Genomic DNA, 7,191 nt, shown 5'->3' with positions numbered 1-7,191 from the left:
AAGGGCATCATTTCTGAACCGAGCCCATTAGCCAAGACACGATCTCCCATCCGTAATGCAGTATTGAAAAGAAAGAAGAGTGTTCTTCCTTTTGTTGTTCGTAAGCGAAAACGTGCCTAAAGACTGAACTTGCCTTTGGGAAGCCTGTCCCATTTAACACTTCGACCTTGAGAGCAAGAGTCATGGGACCTCCACCCCTATGGATTATCATTTTTATTTAATTGTGTAGATTAAGGTGGGGTTCTTTCTGAAGTATGTTTGTTAACTCGACTCCCATAGAGTGCTCTGCCTCACACTTAACTTTGTATTAAAAAAACAAGTGTGTTGCGATTTCCTGGATTAACACAGTGAGTTGGGATTTCCTGGATTGCTATATAATGATAAAATATTCATTTATGTGTGCTTTTGTCCCCTTAAATACTAAAGCATACTTGTACTTGTTGTAAACTCTTTATTCGTGACCTTCCCACCCGCCAACCCACCCGCTGTCTCCTGGTCGTTCTCACTTGTGCATCCCCCATCCTGGGTCAGGGTGGCTCTGCCTATTTGTAATTTGGTAAAAGCCCTAGGTCTGGTCTAGCCCTTGTGAGTCGCAATGGTGCTCGTGGTTCTCGTCCCCCTCCCGTTACATATGTGAGGTCACTCCACCTGGTCTCCCGAACTATCTAGGTCTGTCTCTTCCAGCTCCAGCAGCATTACGTCCCATTCCTGAGCTATGGGATATTTGCGCAGGCCCTTGCTCTCCTCTTCTCTCAGTGCCGCGGATTCTGCATCTATACTACTATAATAAAGGAAGAACTTTGCACCTTTGAGGAAGGTAAACTCGGGAACCACAGCGCCAATCCACACACCCGATACATCGTTGTAATTCGCAGGGTATGCAGATGGACATAGGCTATATAAATTAAAAATAAATACGTTATTTAAAAAATATAAGTAAAAAAAAAGTAGCCCCTTCAAAGTAGCGCCGGCCGCGACGTGCGTGATTACATCAGGACCGGCGTGCACGAGCGCGAGGAGCGGCAGAGATCAGCGCGGAGAGGAGTGGCGGAGATCAGCGCGGGGAGGAGCAGTGACGAGGAGCAGCGGAGATCAGCGCGGGGAGGAGCAGTGATGAGCGGAGGAGCAGCGGACATGAGCGGGGGACAGGCGGTGAGGATCGGCGGGCAGGCAGTGAGGAGCGGCGGATGAGGTAGGGCGCCAAGTAAGCAGTGAGCAAAGCAAACGTGAGGGAGGAGCGGCGGCGGAGAGGAGCGGTGAGCGAGCCACAGGTACCAAACGGAAAAAGAAACGTGTGCAGGTTACAAAAGCGTACAAAGTGGAGCGGTCAGCTGAAAGCTAAAATGACAATCGGGAGAAGGTAGCAAACGGGGCATTACAGGAGGAAAAAGTGACGTGGGCAGGTATCAAACGGGGCATTACAGGAGGAAAAAGAAACGTGTGCAGGTTACAAAAGCGTACAAAGTGGAGCGGTCAGCTTAAAGATAAAATGACAATCGGGAGAAGGTACCAAACGGGGCATTACAGGAGGAAAAAGTGACGTGGGCAGGTTACAAAAGCGTACAAAGTAAACATAGGGGCATAATACTGCACAACGTCAGGGCGGGCGGGGGCCCTGAGCCATGATTGCTCCCGGACAACGTCGGGACGGGCTGCTAGTATATATATATATGCATGTGATCAAGGGCTCTCGAGCCCGAAACGCGTTGTTGCTGTCTTTTATACCAGAAACCTGACCGAATAAAGACCTCCGATCAGATCCTGTGGTCCGTTTCCTGCTTGCTATTCCTTGCGGATGGGTAGTTGCTGTTGGGAGTCTTTTGCGCATATATATATATGTATATACATATCTATATATATATAAATATTGAGTATTACATGAATGATCGAATCCCACGCCTGGGTAACATTTCCACATATAAAAAAACGTTATTGATGTAATTGCTACACTTTCCCAATTGCTTTATTAACATTCTTGCTTTCTGAAATATCCTTGAGAATGCACCATTACCCTGCTCTTTTTTCAAAATTTTCTCAAACCCCCTTGATACATTACGCTTGGTCGCCACAGTGCGTCGCCCGCTACTTTTACGCCTCACCACTTACAAATGTCACCAGCCGCCACTGGCTGGATACATTCCTCTTCAGGGCACAAACTCTGGCCCAGTCAGTATCCATTAGGGATGTGGCCAAATTGATCTTCTAGGTCAGCTGGACGCGTAAAGGGCGACTAGTGCCATCTGTCACCACAGCTTTATACAGCTAGCCACATATGGTAAAGTGCCTGTTCCCTCCATCAACAATGCCGGGAGCTCAGCGACGTTAACCAAATTCATTAGTAGTCCTTCTCCCAGTTGCTGCTGTATGCCATCCACCAGACAGCATGCTGCATAGTGGCAGCGAAATAATAAAACTCCAGCTGCTCCAGGCACCTCTGGGCAACCTTACTCATAACTACTCATCAAGTTGACCCGAGCCACCCAACTGTACTTATCAGATCAAATCCAGTTGTCAAAATGAATATTTTGAATGGTTCTTTTTGCAGCTGGCACCGCACCCCACACGTCAACCCCAGACACTGCCCATGCAAAACTCTTTTCATAGCCTCACATTTGGTGGCCCTACATGCTGTGGAGCCCCAATTCAGCTCCATACAGTCGGGCAACGACTGAGAGAGCGCCTCCTTACCCACTGTGTCTGACAGGACCTCAACCGCAATATCCACACCGGCACCCATCCACTTCAACATACAACAAACAGGAGAGTGGTCAGACAAGAACCAAGCGGAATGCGAGACAGTCACCTGTTCAGCGATGGGTACCCCGACCACCAGCACCATGTCTGATCTGCTGAATTTGTTGTGAGTTTGAGAGTGATATATATACGCCTTCTGTGACGGGTTACGCAAACACCATGCATCAACTAGCCACAGATTATGCATTACCTCACTCAGAGCTTTAGTCAGGTGAAGTTGAGTACCTGTAGGAAAGGGGACTAATATTCAGTGTGACTGATTAGGCTTCACTATGTAATATTCTCGCAATACCCCAAGGATGGCTCTTAGATTCACAATAAAAAATCCTTAGCTCTGTCCTGGTAGTGTGGCAAAGGGCAGTCAGGCTTTACTAGAGGAACATGTGTGAAACATTTCAGAGTACTAGAATGGACTATACCTAATTGACACAACTCAATAGAAATCCAACACTAATTTATAAAAATAAAGCAGATTTTTATATTCATTTTAACACTAAAACGAACACAGATAACATATAACTGGAGTGATGGATTTTAAAAGGAAAAATAAATCACAGCAATTTAATACTGCAGAACTTTAGCTTTGCAATCAATTCGAAAAAGCATTAGTGGCGATTGGTCACTTGCAGTCTTCTACAAGAATATTCCACAAAATGACACCATGGAGGTTGTAGCCTCAATCCTGGAAACAGAGGATTTGAGAGGAGGCAATATTGATTTCATTATGTCATGCATCTTCTTGGTCCTCAAGAGAAATTTCTTTCTCTTTAAGGACGAACTATATCTCCAGATTAAGGGGACCAGTATGGGGGCCACATGTGCCCCCAACCTGGCCTGCTTATATGTGGGTGACTTTGAGTTGAAGCACATTTACAATGAAGCTGCCCCTTTTTTCGAGAACATTTCCTGCTGGCATCGCTACATAGACGATATCATTTTCGTCTGGAGCGGTGCCAGCGAGGAACTAACCAGCTTCTTAGAATGGCTGAATTTGGGGGATCAGAATTTAAAATTCACCGGACATCATAGCAACTCTAGGGTAGAGTTTTTAGATATCATCATTAGAGAGGTAGAAGGTAGCCTCAAGGTTGAGCTGTTCACCAAGCCGACTGATAAAAACTCTCTTCTACATTACTCTAGTAATCATCCGAAAGCACAAAAGGACAATGTGCTTTTTGGCGATTTTCTCAGATTGAGGAGAAATTGCTCTAATCTGGAGGATTTTTATAAACATTCAGAAACAACCAAGAGGAAGCTGAAAGAAAGAGGTTACCCGAATAAGCTTATTAAAAATTCTTTCAAACGTGCACGATTTTACAATAGAGACAGCCTATTAGACCAAAATAAAATTTGTCCCGATACTAATATATATAGAATTACCTTTGTGACCCAATACTCACACGTCAGCAATCAGATCAAAAACATAGTTAACAGAAACTGGAAGATCCTTAATTTTGACTCAGATAAAGAACTTGCTAAACCCCTTTTCTCCTTCCGGAGAAATAAAACGTTGAGGAATTATCTGGTCCACACATATAAACCTCAAAAAGAGACCCAGCTCACATTGACAGGAACCAAAGCAGTAGGAAATTTTAAATGTGGTAACTGCTCTATCTGCCCCCATTGTATTGTTAATACCACTCTCGAATACAATGGTAAGAAACTTATCCCTAATTCGTTCAACAATTGCCGCAGTCAAAATGTCGTGTACGTACTCCTGTGCCCATGCAATCTGGGCTATGTAGGCGAGACAAGCAGAGAACTACGTCTGCGGGTTCTCGAACATAAGTCGGCAATCCGGACCAACAAATGCAACGCACCCCTCACCGATCATTTTAGAGAGCTCAACCACTCATGCGAAGACCTGAGTTGGTTTATTCTAGAAAAAATTAGAACGACTAGACGAGGAGGAGATATTGAGAAAATGAGAAAAACACGAGAACAATGGTATTTTTGTTACTTGGATACCATTTACAAAGGATTAAATACTAGGGAAGACTGGGCCAAGTGTATATAATATAGCCAATTAAAAGGTCTCACATGGTATATCGATCTCTTTAATACATCTATCGATTTATGCCAGGAGCCCGGCTTACCATGTTACCTGCGGCACCCTCTCATTAAGAAATAGTAGTTTGAGGTCGTCCTGTATCCCACTACTAGTTTGGGCTCACATTACGTCCACTGATCTTTGCCAGCAGCCTGGCTTACATATCCAACCAACAACTTGGGCCCGTTACTTATGACCAGCACTGTGTCTATCTGAATTGAAGTGTACTATCCTTTAGTATATGACGGTTCGCCCTTAATGCACCGTGTGTCTCCTCTGGAATGAGGAAATGCTCATTTCCTCCTATAACATTACATTGTTGTACACATTCCGATGATTATATTCGAGCACTTTGCTTCTTGCAGTTTCGCTCGTGACATTGTTAGTCCGGCTCAATCAATCTGTAAAATCCAGACAGGTCCCAGAGGCATTATTAACATCCCCGCGCGGTTTATTTTCTTCTTCCTTACGGTGCGATTAACGAGAAGGAGTCCGACGTGGTGCATATTTGCGGACCACTTAGCTAGTGTTTATCTATTTAGATTGGTGGAAACTTGGATGTTTCTCCTTACCAATCCACACTCACAACTCCAGGGCAGCGGACCAGATAGGAAACTTCACAACCTTGCGGGCGATTTTACTCATGTCTCCAAGTCTGAACCTATTAGGAGACGCCTTTCTCTATGTAAATTACGTAGCTACGAGATACCGATTTTCGATAGGTTGACTTGTAAACCTATCCCACCTGGCTGGTGGATACTTAAATCATGGAGCGTTTACATACAAACTCGGGAAACGCCACGGAGATAGATGTTCCGGCGCCAAGAGCCTTCATAGTAGGTAAGCGCTGTCATGCATAACTTAATGCTCGCATCTACCCTAGACGCTATTCTTTCTCGACCACTTTATGAATTATGCACTCTGACACGCTCCATATCTACCCGGTCTTTTACAGCTTAATACTCTCGTACCTGAGACTCGCAGACTCGGCCTGGCTGTGTTTATGCTGATTGTGGCAAGGAGCTAATCTTAAGTGTGTTCCTATACCGTGCCTTCTCGCCTGCAAATCAAATGCAGGTATGCCTGACTGCATTCCCTTATACCTAGTAAAGATCGAACATCCAGTCTCACGTCTATAGCACCCAATTGAGTCTTAAATCGCTTTTCGTGTTCTTTTAGGTTGCATTGAAAAATATGACAAGATTTTTTTTTAAGCGAATGAGGTGCAGCCTATTCAGCCAAAATAAAGGGAATATAAGAACATACCGCGCTCTATATGATAAGGTATTTTCAGATCTTTGAGGACATTAATAGACCAGTGGATAGATGTCCTAACAACTCTCACAGCTTAGTTCTTTATCTCTTTTCCGTATCACTTGTACTACAGGCCAGTGGCTTTTTCCGAGGGTATCGTCCTTTCCTGCGAGAATTTTAGAAACCCGCCCCTGAGAATAATTCTGCATTTCTTTTAAGATTTTGGGTAAGACATGTTTCCGGTTATTTAGGAGTAGCACTCCAAACAATAGATCGTTTCCCATTTAGGCCTATTTTGGCATAAACACAAATTCCTATGTAACAATTATCTATCACCGTTCATCTTAGAAGTTGGAGGGTAGATAATATTTCTGTAAATTTCTCAACATGATAAAGTAGAGCAGAGTTCCTCTACAATCTAGGTCATTCTTAACACTATAACAATTGACCTAGTCTTTTAGTTAATCTTTCATATGAATGATAAAAGTATTCCTTTACATCGACCCACCATAGGTTTATATGTATTTCACTTATACATGAAAACAGTAATAATAAACAGGTCGATCCGGTCCCTCCTATGACACCTGTTCCAAATAGACAAACGAAACACGAGTCCATTAGCAAATGGAGGGTAGTTAATCTCTCTTACAAACCGAAAATGTTAACCAGTAGGTTTAAACTATGTGTAGGAGACAGTTACATGCATTTCCTTTTCTGATCATGTATTGTATGTGACTTATCAACTAGCCTATGTTAACCTGTTATAATATGTTGTATATCTATTTACAGGGAAACCATATGACTCCCTGGTTACGACAGATATCATTTTTAGTCTTGGAAAAAGGTGGCACAAAGCAAGAATATCCACTGAAACGCGTCAACGCTTTTTTAATGTATAATTCAAGACTCCTCCATCGTTGTTGATAAATCGATGTTCTGTACATACGACATGGATGTGGGAAACTAGGAGTCCGAATATACTAAGAGCATTGTACAATTTTTATGTCTGGCTGTTTCTGTCTTTCCTTTACTGATTATGCGGCTCATAATTGAATGTTATGTTATTCACATGTTGTATTAATTTGTTTTTACTTATTTTTTTATGTGTTTAGGTTAAGAACTTATTGTAATTT

The sequence above is a fragment of the Lissotriton vulgaris genome, chromosome 3_1, assembly GCF_964263255.1.
Source record: "Lissotriton vulgaris chromosome 3_1, aLisVul1.2, whole genome shotgun sequence".
NCBI lineage: Eukaryota > Metazoa > Chordata > Amphibia > Caudata > Salamandridae > Lissotriton > Lissotriton vulgaris.
The sequence above is the reverse complement of the archived record's forward strand: the minus strand, read 5'-3'. Positions refer to the sequence as shown.